The 13,130-nt window shown below is 43.2% G+C and overlaps 1 protein-coding gene and 1 non-coding gene across 5 annotated transcripts in view; one reads left to right on the top strand and one right to left on the bottom strand.

Annotated features, from left to right (window-relative positions):
• Positions 1–13,130, bottom strand: part of DGLUCY (D-glutamate cyclase) — a 167,206-nt gene that overhangs the window by 108,295 nt on the left and 45,781 nt on the right. Inside the window, exon 1 of one of the 4 annotated variants that reach the window (XM_077123340.1) lies at positions 978–1,137. The exons of the other annotated variants lie outside the window; for them this stretch is intronic. The gene's annotated coding sequence lies outside the window, so the exon portion shown is untranslated. Of the gene's footprint in view, positions 1–977; positions 1,138–13,130 lie in introns of those variants that run through there. 4 annotated transcript variants of the gene reach the window in all.
• Positions 8,713–8,819, top strand: LOC143652779 (U6 spliceosomal RNA). The gene has a single exon (XR_013160842.1). It is a non-coding gene; the product is annotated as a U6 spliceosomal RNA (small nuclear RNA).

Below are 13,130 nucleotides of genomic sequence, written 5' to 3'. Positions count from 1 at the left end.
GCAACAACTCCCCATTCCCCTCTCCCCCAGCCCCCTGGTGACCTCTACACTACTTTCTGTCTCTAGGAGTTTGCATGTTCTAGCTATTTCATACACATGGAATCATATGATATTTGTCCTTTTGTGTCTGGATTCTTTCACTCAACATATTTCCAAGGCTCACACCCCCATCTATTTTGTCTGCATTCTCATCAAGTAAGGTGGATCTGAGCTGACTCTCAATCATCCGTAATAAAGACAAGGGGCAGAGGGCCACACATAATCCTAGGACATACCCAAAGTCCTACAGATTTGATCCCAGCATCCCATGGCACACAGGCAAGAAGCAAGCACCCCTGTGCCATGCTGGTGCTGGCCAGACCCTACTGGAGACAGAGGTAAGCTGACCCGCCGCCTGGAGAAAGCCTTGGGGAGACTCACAGACTTCTGCCTGTGGTCCTTGGGGGCATCTCTCCCTTTCATTTGTCAAGGGCAGGGATCCTTGAACCCCATGGGTGCCCAAGAAATGCAGGTTGTCAATTGACCCTGCACCTGCCACAGGCTGGAGTCCCTCCACTGAACTCCCCGCTCCTCCCCATCTTAAGTTGTTCACTTCCTCACCGTGCCCCCAGCAAGCCTGTGGCCCAAAGGCTGACAGATACCTCTGACAGGTTTCAGTCTCACTTTCTTTGTTTTCATATGACCTGGGGGTTCTCAAGGGCTGTGAGATGGACCAGAAGCCCCACGCAGGAGGGTGGACAGTGGAGAAGAAACACTAAACGCCCCTGAGGGGGTCAGGCGTCCTGAAAGATGCCCTTACTTCTAAGGGAGGCACATGCATCCCAGTGGAGAGTGGCTTTAAGGGACTCTTTGGCCCTGTTGGTTGGCTCTGTCCTGCCAGCCCCCCAGGGCAAGCTCTCACAGACCCTGCAGCTCCTCGGGTGGTGTGGGGTGTACGGAAGAGGGGGCTGTGCTGTGTTCCATTCCCTTGGACTTACTGTTTGTTTGGGACGTCTGGACCAGGGCTATAAACAATTTCTCTCTTTGTTTCCACGGCCTTGCAGAGCGTGTGTTTCCTTCAAAGAGGCACAAAGGTCCCTTTTCTTCGGCTCGCCCGCTCCGCCAGCATGTTCTGCAAGCCGGGGCAGCCTTGCTCCGCAGCCTGCGCTCACGTGGCCCTGACAGCGGTGGGCCTCCTGCACAGGGAGCAGCCCCAGTTCTTAAAGCCACAGAGCTGTCTGTGGCAGGGTGGACCCTGCACACCTCTGCAAACTGCTCCCTGCAAGAGTCTGCCCGCCCTGCCTGAGAAACAAGAAGGCATAATGCAAGGGCTCGGCTGACATCACCTGGGCAACTCAAAAATCCTGATGCCTGGGTCACTGGCCCAGAAATTCTGATAAAAATTTATCGGGGGCATGGGAGGGGTGCAGCTTGGATGCTAAAGGTTTTTAAAACTTGCCAAGTGATCCTAATGTGAAGTAATGTTGAGAATCACAGCCAGCCCTTCTCAAACTTCAGTGTGCACTGGAATCGCTTGTGGATCGTGTTGAATGCAGATTCTGTTTCAGAAAGTCAGCAGGTGGGGCCTGAGATTCCTGGTTCTAACAAGCTCCCAGCTGAGGCTGAAGTGCTGGCCCATGAATCATATTTTGAAGAGCAAGAGTGAGGACTGGACCTTGGATCTGCATTCCACCACCCACATCTGGAGACCTCGGCAAGGCCTCAGTTTCCTTGTGGCCCATTTTGATGGGCTTTTGTGAGGACTAACAGAGAGGAAAAGCCTAAAGCACCAGAACAACTCTAGGCACCCAGAAAGGGCTCAAAAAATGTTGGCTATTATGATTTTGTCCTGGGCACCTTCTTCGAGGAAGAACACAATCTGCTTTCTTATGACCTCTCTCCTGTTTCAGAGTCTTCAGGATATTCCTTTGGTCTTCGGATAAAGCCCAAACACCATGCATGAGTGGTCCTGCATCAAACAGCCCTGCACACCCCTCTGGCTTCCCATTCCCATCTCCCTATTCTCAACCCTAACACAACTCACACACATTCACCACTACAGGCACCTCCCTTTTCTTGTTTTTTCTTCCCGCGTTTTCCTCTACCCAGCTAACTTCCTCCCTCCCTTAGGACGTGGCATGTGTGTTACTTCCTCCAGGCAGCCTTCCCTGGTTACCAAGTTGGGGTGAGCTACTCCTCCTCTGTGACAGTCCCCTTGGCACTGTCATGTCAGTTTTTTTGTCATTGCCTCTGGTGGTTGTTAGTTCAGGCTGGGCAGGACCTGTCCTGCTCAAATGAGTTATGACCTGATTAATGATGAATGTTCAATAATATTGGAATGAATGAGTGAGTGAGTGAATGAATGAATGAATGAATAAATGGGTGTAAGTGAATGGTCTCTTTTATTATAGAATCAGAAGCCCTATGTTGTATAGCCCCACCCACCCGAGTGAGAGCTCCCGGACATGTGGAGGAGCCTCGGGCTCTGCAAAGGTCTGTAAAGACCACAACTACCCTCCCTTCCTTCAGACTCTCCAGCCCCAGCTTGCCTGCACAGCCCTGGTGATACTAGCTGGTGTCTTAAGTTGCTCAGTTCAGTGCTGCATCTCCAGAGACTGAAATAAAATAAATCAAAAGGTAGTTGTTAAGTTGATCTCAGGTCCCAGGGGAGCCAGATCCTCTCTATTATATCAAACTTTATGAGAAATTTCACCTGTGGCAATGTCCCTAACTTGCACCACTGAGAGGCTAATTATTTATAAAGAAGCTGAGCTTACAGGACCTGAAGCATTCTTAATTGCCTTTCCTTCCATTTTTCTTAAGACTTAGAGCTGAAATGCAGAAACACAGAAGGTTAAACCTTGACCAGAGGTGCAAGGAATGCTAAATATTTACATTTGATTTCTTCAGTGGGTGAGATCCAGGCAAAGAGAGAGCAATATCTCAATATTCAGACAGCCTCAGAACAAGCTTTGGAAGAGAGGCAATTACTTGTCAAAAGAATTCAGAAGTATAATCAAGCTATTGTATGCAATTGCTTAGCTAAAATGAGCCCCTCTTTTAAAAAAAAATTGAACGTAGATTGCTATTGTATGCCAGGTAATTGTAGCTATTTAAAAGTCAAGAAAAGAGAAGGCAATTGAAGGGATTCAGTGGGTGATAAAAATATGAAATCAAGATGCTTTTCCCAAAGAAGTGCCTCAGCCTGAATTAGATATGAAGATTCCAGAAATGGTCACCCTTGACAAATGGTGAAACTGAAGGATTTATCTTCAAAAGTTGATTTTGCCCCTGTTGCAACCAAGGTTTCTACAAGTTGCTAAAGAGAGTTCAAAGTCAGTTTCTTATTTTAGCTCCCTTGTTCTGGCGGATCCAGGCCTTGCCCTCAATGCCAAAGAGAACCACTGGCTATTGGCCAGTACCCCGAGGGAACATAAATTGGGACAGGAATAATGCACGTTCCTTTCTGCTGGATAGACAAAAGTAGCTGGGAAGGACTTGAATTCTGGTTTCCTGCTCTCTCCTGTTCTGGCTGGGTCTCCACCTAGGTTTCAGCTCCTAGGCTTCAAACCATTTCCTTTTTTGCAAGGTGCATTTGCACCTCTAATCTCTTCCCATTTGAAGCAATGCAGGGCAGAGACCATTGAGTATCACAATCCAAATTACCCCTAGGAGCTGAGGCGTGGAGGAGCTGAGGTGGGAGAGCAACAGGAGGCCTCGGAATCCCTGTAGGTCCAGGTTGGGTGTTTCATTTTGCTAAACCTGCCAGAATGCAATATAATAGAAACGGGTTGGCTTTTTCAATGGAAATTTATTAGATTACAAGTTTACAGTTCTAAGTCCATGAAAATGTCCAAATTAAGGCATCGAGAAAGAGATCTTTTCTGAGGAAAGGCTGCTGGCATCCAGGGTTCCTCTGTCACATGGGAAGGCACATGGTAACATCTGCTGGTCCTTCTTTCCTGGGTTCTGGTTTCAATGGTTCTCTCCCCCAGCTCCTATGGGTCCTCACTTTTTTTTCCCAGTGCATTTCTCTCTGCTCTCTCTCTCTCTCCATTCTCTCTTTATCCTCATAATGGAGTCCAGTAAAAAGGATTAAGACCCACCTTGAAATGGGTCACATCTCCATGGAAACAACCTAATCAAAAGGTCCCCACCCACAATAGATCTGTCCCCAAAAGAATGGATTAAAAGAATCTGGCTTTGGGCGGGCCACGGTGGCTCAGCAGGCAAGAATGCTTGCCTTGCCTGCTATGCCAGAGGACCTGGGTTCGATTCCTGGTGCCTGCCCATGTAAAAAAAAAAAGAAAAAGAAAAGAACATGACTTTACTGGGATACATAATAGCTCCAAACCAGCACAGGGAGTCAAAGGGAGAGGCCAAGCCATTCCCTCTCCTCCCTGATCTCAAATCAGGCTTTACGTCTTCACGGAACTTGCCCTGATCTTCCAGACCAAACCATCATTTCCTGTTACGTTCTCATAGTTACCAAACTTTTCCTTCAAAGCATAAAATTCTTTGATTGTCTAACTCTCCCACTGGATGTTAAGCTGCACAAGGTCAAAGAACACACCTGTTTTGCTCACCACATTCCCCTATGTCTAGCATAGCGATTGGCACATAGTAGGTAGTCAATAAGCACTTGTTGAATGAATAACTCAATAGGAACAGGAAGAGATGGAGGGGAGTTCTTAAGTATTTACTTGGGGTTCTGAAAATTAAACTTAAAATTAAAGTGTTTATTTCACTTTATCCCAAAGTTATGTAAATATTAGGGACCATTTCCACCTATGATAATAATTATAGCTACTATTTATTGAGTGCTAACTATATAAAAGGGTCATGATTTATTTAGGGGTTTGTTTCATTCGATCCTCACAACTATCATCTACGTTATGCAGTAGACAATATTATTGTTCTCACTTGAAGGATGAGAAACCTGAGACTGCAAAAGACTGGCTAAATGTCTTGCCCAAGGCCTATATACATCAAGTTACAAAAGAGGGATAGAGGGTGGTGCGAGCGGTGGCTCAGTGGCAGAATTCTCGCCTGCCATGCCGGAGACCTGGTATGATTCCCGGTGCCTGCCCATGCCAAACAAACAAGCAAAAAAAGTAGGGATGTGACTATTGATAGGGTTTACATTTACATAATTGCATTTCATCCTTGTATAAACTCAAGAAGGGAACTGAGGATCAGGCATGGTGAGCAATCTGCATGAGGGTACAGAGCTAGGAAGTCACAGCATCAGGGTTCAAACCAGGGTCTGATTCCAAAAGACTGCTTTGTCCTACCATTAAAGAACGTCTTCATGGTGCCATTCAACAAGAGGTTAGAATAAAGAAATCTGCAGGGATGCAGGGCCTCAGAATGTTCTACTCTGGCAACCTTTCTTAGGAAGCTACTGAAGCCTCAAACTTCAATGAGCGTCTTATTAAATTAAATTAAATGACCTGAGCATCTTATTAAAATGCAGATTCTGATTCAGAGAGTCTGAGAGTCTGTATTTCCTACGATTCTGTATTTTCTACGGTGCTGCTAGTGCTTCTGGTTACTAGGACCATACTTTGAGTAGTAAGACGCTACAGTCGTGGTTCTCAAAGTGTGGCCCAGGGACTTCTGGGGACCCTTGAGATCCTAATCAGCGAGGTCTTCTCTTTTCCAAGCACATCAGAGGGAAACCAGATTTCCTTCACATACTTCAACTAAAACAGCACATTGCAATAGATATGAGCATCCAGCTGTCTTCTATTAAGATAAGATTTGCAAAGATGTAAAACGATGCCTCTCTTCTCAGTAATTTCTTTGTTTTAAAAAATAGCTATTTTTCATAGAAAATATGATATTTAGGTTAACATGTAATAAGTTCATTGTTATTTTGAAAGGAATTAATAAATTTTTTAAAGATTTTTTTTTAAAAGTTCATTAGGGACTAAAGGGTGGGGGGTGAGGTAGATTCCTGTCACCTCCTTGTAAATCTCCTGCAGTCACAATATGCTGGATGCCAGCCAGCCCCTCTCTTTTGCAGTGCCGGGGCCCACACAGCTGGATTTCTTGAAAGGCAAAGCTCCATGCTAGCTTGTCTTAGGCACACAGCAACTCTTGAGTCCATTCTGCTGGCAGAAGAGAGAGAAATAATGGCTCCTGTTGGAAGGGGGCCCACCCAATGAGGAGTGTTGATAAGCACAAGTGAGCCTCAGCACAAGGAGCTTATGGTTTGCAGAGTTTTCAAAAGTACATTTCCCAACCACAAATAATACCATTGTCACGGTAGCACTTCCTGTTTTGCACAAATCAACACTATTAATAACAGAAAGAGGCAAAAAAGGCTGGCATTCATTGCGTCCGTTCAGTTGTTTGGGAAGGGCATGCTGAATTCTGGGAATGGATTAGAGGCAGGCAAAGACATGCGAAAGGCAAGGAGCAGCCACCTTTTTTTTTTTTTGCTACCTTCTGTTCCATTACCTTGAGCCTGGATCATTTCTATAAATCTCCTGACTGCTCCTTTGAGCCCTGGGCTCTTCCCCTCATTCTCCACACTGCTTCCAGACCAATATTCCCCAACTGGTATTTTGAGTCCCCTCATTGATTTGCTTCAATGGCCTTCCCACTGACCACAGAGTAAATGCAGAACACTCCTCTAGCAACCACAACTATCTCTACACTAACTCCCTTACCCCCTCCACCCAACCTGGGCTTGGATTAGAGTGATGTGAATGAGCATGCATCGGGTGCAAAACTTGAGGGGTCATCAAAAAACTCAGTACCCAAGTTAAATAATTACTGCAAAAAAAAAAAAAAAAATCAATGCCAAAAACTCCATGATGAGCATAATACCAAAATTTTTCAATAAAGGCAGATTCCAACCCACTGCACTCACATCCCCCTTGTCCTGGCCCTGTTGTTCCTTCACTGAGCCAATCAGCTCATTGTTCCTCAAACCCAGAACAGACATTCTCACCTGCACACATTTGCTCCTACTGCACCATCAGTGCCCCTCATGCAGAATACCACGCAGTCAATTCCTTTTGGCTCATCTAAGCCTTGTTATTTCCCACTACTTCACAAATGCTTCCCTGACTTCTCTGAACTCCTCTAGTTCCTACTGCCGAGGTGCAGGGCTTTCAAGCTTCCTTAGCACACTTCACATGTTCATCTAAATGCCTCCTTCTCAGTGAGGCCCAGCGTCACCTCCCTATGTTAAGTGGTTCCGTGTTCCCTGACTCCTGTCCCAGCCTGCTCCTGCCACCTCACCCCCCCACCCCCGCCCCAGTCCTCAGCCTGCTTATTTTTACCATAGCACTTACCTCCAACCGAGGTACTATTCAATTTATGCATTGTTTATTGCCTGTCTCCCCGCATTAGATTCCAGCTTAATAAGAGCAGGCTTTGTGTCTGTTTATTCATGGCTGTGCTTCAGTGCCTAGAAAAAGGCCTAGAATGTGGCACATACTTAATAAATATTTGTCAAATTGAATCTCCCAAACTAACTCTTATATGCAATCTCTCTATATCTATATCTCAAAATATAAAGTTTTCTAGGGAAGAAGGGACATCTGTATATGTGTAAATGGGGAAATTCCTAATAGACAAATGTGTATGCCCAAGACAAGACACATGCACAGGAAGGACCAGGGAGGTCCCTACTCCTTGGCCTGAAGCTGTTCTATGCACTCATTCTATAGACAAGCTCTCAACACTCCACAAGTCAATCTGCAAAGACGGGGAAGGTGTTTTCTTTTTTCCTTTTTTTTTTTTTTAGCTCCTGGTATTCAAGGAAAGCTCTGTCATAACACTAGCTGGGTACAAGCTTAAGGAACAGACATTTAAGAGTCTAAATTCCAGTAATAATGTGCTAAAACATCAAAATGTCCATGTTTCAACAAAATATACAAAGAAACAGGAAATAATGGCCCAGGCAAAGGGGACGTTTAAAGTATTAGAAACCATCAGTGAGGAGGATCAGACCTGGGACATTCCAGACAAAAGACTTCTTAAAAATGGACCTAAATATGCTCAAGGAGCCAAACAAAAACATGGACAAAAATGAAACAAAATCAGAAAAACAACAGATAAACACAAAGAGAATATCAATAAAAGAGATTATGTAAAGGAACTAAAGAGATATGAAAACCACAGAATCAGAAATTACAAATTCCCTGGAGGCTTTCATTAGCAGATTGTTGTTGGCAGCAGAAAGAATCAATGAACTTGAAGATGAGGCAAGTGAGATCATCCAATCTTGGAGCAAAAAGAAGAAAGAATGAAGAAAAGTGAAAAGTGCCTGAGGAACCTGCAGGACACCATCAAGTGTACCAATATATGGATTATGGGAGTCTCCAAAGGAGAAAAAAGAGAGAAAGGAGCAGAGGGAATATTAACAAACGTAATGGCAGAAAATTTAATTTACTTCCCAAATTTAATGAAAGACCTAAATATACACCTCCAAGATACTCAATGAAGTCCAAACAAGATAAACTCAAATAGATCCACACTGCTCCATCTTATAATCAACCAGTCAAATGCCGATTATAAAGAATAGCATTCTGAAAGCCAGGAGAGAGAAGCAATGTGTCACAAACAAGGGAGCCTCAAAAAGATTAAGTACAGATTTCTAATGGGAAACCCTGGAGGCAAGAAGGCAGTGGGAAGACATATTTAAAGGGATGAAAGCAAAAATTTCCAACCAAGAATTTTATATCCAACAAAATGGTTTTTCAAAAATGAGGGAGGGTACTCATTTCAGCAGCAAATATACTAAAATTGGAACGATGCAGAGAAGATTAGCATGGCCCCTGTTCTAGTTTGCTAGCTTCCAGAATGCAATATACCAGAAACGGAATGGCTTTTAACAAGGGGAATTTAATGAGTTGCTAGTTCATAGTTCTAAGGCCGAGAAAATTTCCCAATTAAAACAAGTCTATAGAAATGTCCAATTTAAGGCATCTGGGGAAAGATACCTTGGTTCAAGAAGGCCAATGACGTTCAACGTTTCTCTCTTAGCTGAAAGGGCACATGGTGAACATAGTGGCATCTGCTGGCTTTCATGTGGCTCTACCAAAAGGGACTCTCTCCAAAATGTTTCCTCTTTTAAAGGATTTCAGCAAGCAACTCCACCTTCAGTGGGTGGAGACACACCTCCATGGAAATCATCTAATCAAAAGTTACCACCCACAATTGGTGGGTCACATCTTCATAGAAACAACCAAAATGCTCCCACCCAGCAATACTGAATGAGGATCAAAGAGCATGGCTTTTCTGGGGTCCACCACAGATTCAGACCGGCACAACCCCTGTGCAAGGATGACATGCAAATTCATAAAGCATTCCATATTTAAAAAAAAATCGAGGGAGGATTACGTGGGACATGACACCCAGGGCTATAAATCTCCCTGGAAACGTGGGACAGAACTCCTGGGATGAGCCAGTACCTGGCATCAAGGGATTGAGAAAGTCTTCTTGACCATAAGGGGGAAGAGAAAAATAAGTGGTTGAGAGATTTCAAACAGTTGAGATGTTATACTGGGTATTATTCTTATGCATTATATAGATATCCCTTTTTAGTTTATGGTGTACTGAAGTGGCTGGAGGGAAGTACTGGAAACTACTGAGCTGTGTTCTGGTAGCCTTGTTTTTTTTCTTTTATCACCCCTTCTTTTTTTTCTTTATTAATTTAAAAAAATTAAGAACAAACAAAATGATTAACATATCATTCCATTCTACATATATAATCAGTAATTCTCAATATCATCACATAGTTGCATATTCATCATTTCTTAGAACATTTGCATCAATTCAGAAAAAGAAATAAAAAGACAACAGAAAAAGAAATAAAAGGATAACAGAAAAAAAAGATTATACATACCATACCCCTTACCCCTCGCTTTCATTTATCACTAGCACTTCAAACTAAATTCATTTTAACATTTGTTCCCCCTATTATTTTTTATTCCATATCTTCTACTCGTCTGTTGACATGGTAGATAAAAGGAGCATCAGATACAAGGTTTTCACAATCACACGGTCACATTGTGAAAGCTATATCATTATTCAATCATCATCAAGAAACATGGCTACTGGAACACAGCTCTACATTTTCAGGCAGTTCCCTCCAGCCTCTCCACTACATCTTGAATAACACGGTGATATCTACTAAATGCGTAAGAATAACCTCCAGGATAACCCCTGGACTCTGTTTGGAATCTCTCAGCCATTGACACTTTGTCTCATTTCACTATTCCCCCCCCCCTTTTTTTAAAAATTTTTTTATTAATCAAAAAAAAGAAAAGAAATTAACACAACATTTAGAAATCATTCCATTCTACACATGCACTCAGTAATTCTTAGTATCATCACATAGATGTATGATCATCATTTCTTAGTACATTTGCATCGATTTAGGAAAAGAACTAGCAAAACAGCAGAAAAAGATATAGAATGTTAATATAGAGAAGAGAATTAAAATAATAATACTAATAAAAAATATATATATATAAAAAGGAAAAAGAAAAAAACAAAAACAAAAGATACAAACACACAAACAAACAAAAAAACATATTTCAGGTGGAGCTTCATTCAGTGTTCCAACATAGTTACATTACACTTAGGTATTATTGTGCTGTCCATTTTTGAGTTTTTGTATCTAGTCCTGTTGCACAGTCTGTATCCCTTCAGCTCCAATTACCCATTATCTTACCCTGTTTCTAACTCCTGCTGGTCTCTGTTACCAATGATATATTCCAAGCTGATTCTCGAATGTCGGTTCACATCAGTGGGACCTTACAGTATTTGTCCTTTAGTTTTGGGCTAGACTCACTCAGCATAATGTTCTCTAGGTCCATCCATGTTATTACATGCTTCATAAGTTTAGTCTGTCTTAAAGCTGCATAATATTCCATCGTAGGTATACGCCACAGTTTGTTTAGCCACTCGTCTGTTGATGAAGATTTTGGCTGTTTCCATCTCTTTGCAATTGTAGATAATGCTGCTATAAACACTGGTGTGCAAATGTCCGTCTGTGTCTTTGCCCTTAAGTCCTTTGAGTAGATACCTAGCAGTGGTATTGCTGGGTCGTAATCCATTCTGCCATTCTATGTCTTTTGATTGGGAAATTCAGTCCATTAACTTTTAGTATTATTACTGTTTGGATAATATTTTCCTCTAACATTTTGGCTTTTGTATTATATATATCATATCTGATTTTCCTTCTTTCTACACTTTACTCCATACCTCTCTCTTCTGTCTTTTCGTATCTGACTCTAGTGCTCCCTTTAGTATTTCTTGCAGAGCTGGTCTCTTGGTCACAAATTCTCTCAGTGACTTTTTGTCTATAAATGTTTTAATTTCTCCTTCATTTTTGAAGGACAATTTTGCTGGATATAGGAGTCTTGGTTGGCAGTTTTTCTCTTTTAGTAATTTAAATATATCATCCCACTGTCTTCTAGCTTCCATGGTTTCTGCTGAGAAATCTACACATAGTCTTATTGGGTTTCCCTTGTATGTGACAGATTGTTTTTCTCTTGCTGCTTTCAAGATCCTCTCTTTCTCTTTGACCTCTGACATTCTAACTAGTAAATGTCTTGGAGAACGCCTATTTGGGTCTATTCTCTTTGGGGTGCGCTGCACTTCTTGGATCTGTATATTTAGGTCTTTCATAAGAGTTGGGAAATTTTCAGTGATAATTTCTTCTATTAGTTTTTCTCCTCCTTTTCCCTTCTCTTCTCCTTCTGGGACACCCACAACACGTATATTTGTGCGCTTCATATTGTCATTCAGTTCCCTGATTCCCTGCTCAAGTTTTTCCATTCTTTTCCCTATAGTTTCTGTTTCTTTTTGGAATTCAGATGTTCCATCCTCCAGTTCACTAATTGTAGCTTCTGTCTCTTTAGATCTACCATTGTAGGTATCCATTGTTTTTTCCATTTTTTCTTCTTTGTCCTTCACTCCCATAAGTTCTGTGATTTGTTTTTTCAGATTTTCTATTTCTTCTTTTTGTTCAGCCCATGTCTTCTTCATGTCCTCCCTCAATTTATTGATTTGGTTTTTGAAGAGTTTTTCCATTTCTGTTCGTATATTCAGCATTAGTTGTCTCAGCTCCTGTATCTCATTTGAACTATTGGTTTGTTCCTTTGACTGGGCCATATCTTCAATTTTCCGAGCGTCATCCATTATTTTCTGCTGGTGTCTGGGCATTTGATCAGATTTCCCTGGGTGTGGGACCCAGCTGGTTGAAAGGTTTTTCTGTGGAATCTCTGGGCTCTGTTTTTCTTTTCCTTCCCAGTAGGTGGCGCTCGTGGCGGTCGTCTGTCTGCGGGGCAGTCAGCCCGGGAAACCGTGCGTGGAGGCGGGGGTCGCTGGCCGCGGCTTGGGGGAGTGCCGGTTGAATTGCCCAGCTGGCCCGAGACGCCAAGCGTGACGGGAGGGCCCCGCTATCCAACGTTCCCAGTCAGACCGGGGAGCCACGTGCGTGGAGGGGACCCCAGTCGCCAGCCGCCCCGCCCGGGAAAACGTGCGCCCCTCGGGTATCTCACCGCAGCGGATTCTCCCTGCCCGTTCAGCCGTTCCAGAATGGGGTACGCTGTCTTTTTGGTCTCTGTCGTGACTCCGGGAGCTGTTTCGTATTGTTTCTGTTTCTTTAGTTGCTTTTCTGGAGGAGGAACTAAGACCCACGCGTCTTACTAAGCCGCCATCTTCTCCGGAAGTCCACTCTTCCCCCTTTTGGTCGAGAAGGTTTTCTCCATCCCTTAATGCTGAGTCTCAGCTCATCCTGGGGTTTTTCTCAATCCCTTGATGCTGAATCTCAGCTCATTCCGGGATTTCTGTCCCACGTTGCCAGGAAGGTCCACACCCCTGGGAGTCATGTCCCACATAGACAGGGGGATGGTGGTGGTGGTGGTGGGGTTGCTTGTTGTGTTAGCTGGAAAGACAGGACACATCTGAGCAACAAAAGAGGTTCTTTTGGGGGTGACTCTTAGGCCTAATTTTAAGTAGTATTGACTTATCCTTTGTGGGGTTAAGTTTCATATGAACAAACCCCCAAATTGGGGGCTTGGCCTATAGCTTTGATTATCCACACTGCTTGTGAGGATATCAAGAATTCAAATTTGGGAAGTTTAATTTTCCCCTTCTCATCATTCCCCAAAGGGGACTTT

Source organism: Tamandua tetradactyla, chromosome 12 (assembly GCF_023851605.1).
Source record: "Tamandua tetradactyla isolate mTamTet1 chromosome 12, mTamTet1.pri, whole genome shotgun sequence".
Classification (NCBI taxonomy): Eukaryota; Metazoa; Chordata; class Mammalia; order Pilosa; family Myrmecophagidae; genus Tamandua; species Tamandua tetradactyla.
This window is presented reverse-complemented; position numbering and strand designations above follow the sequence as displayed.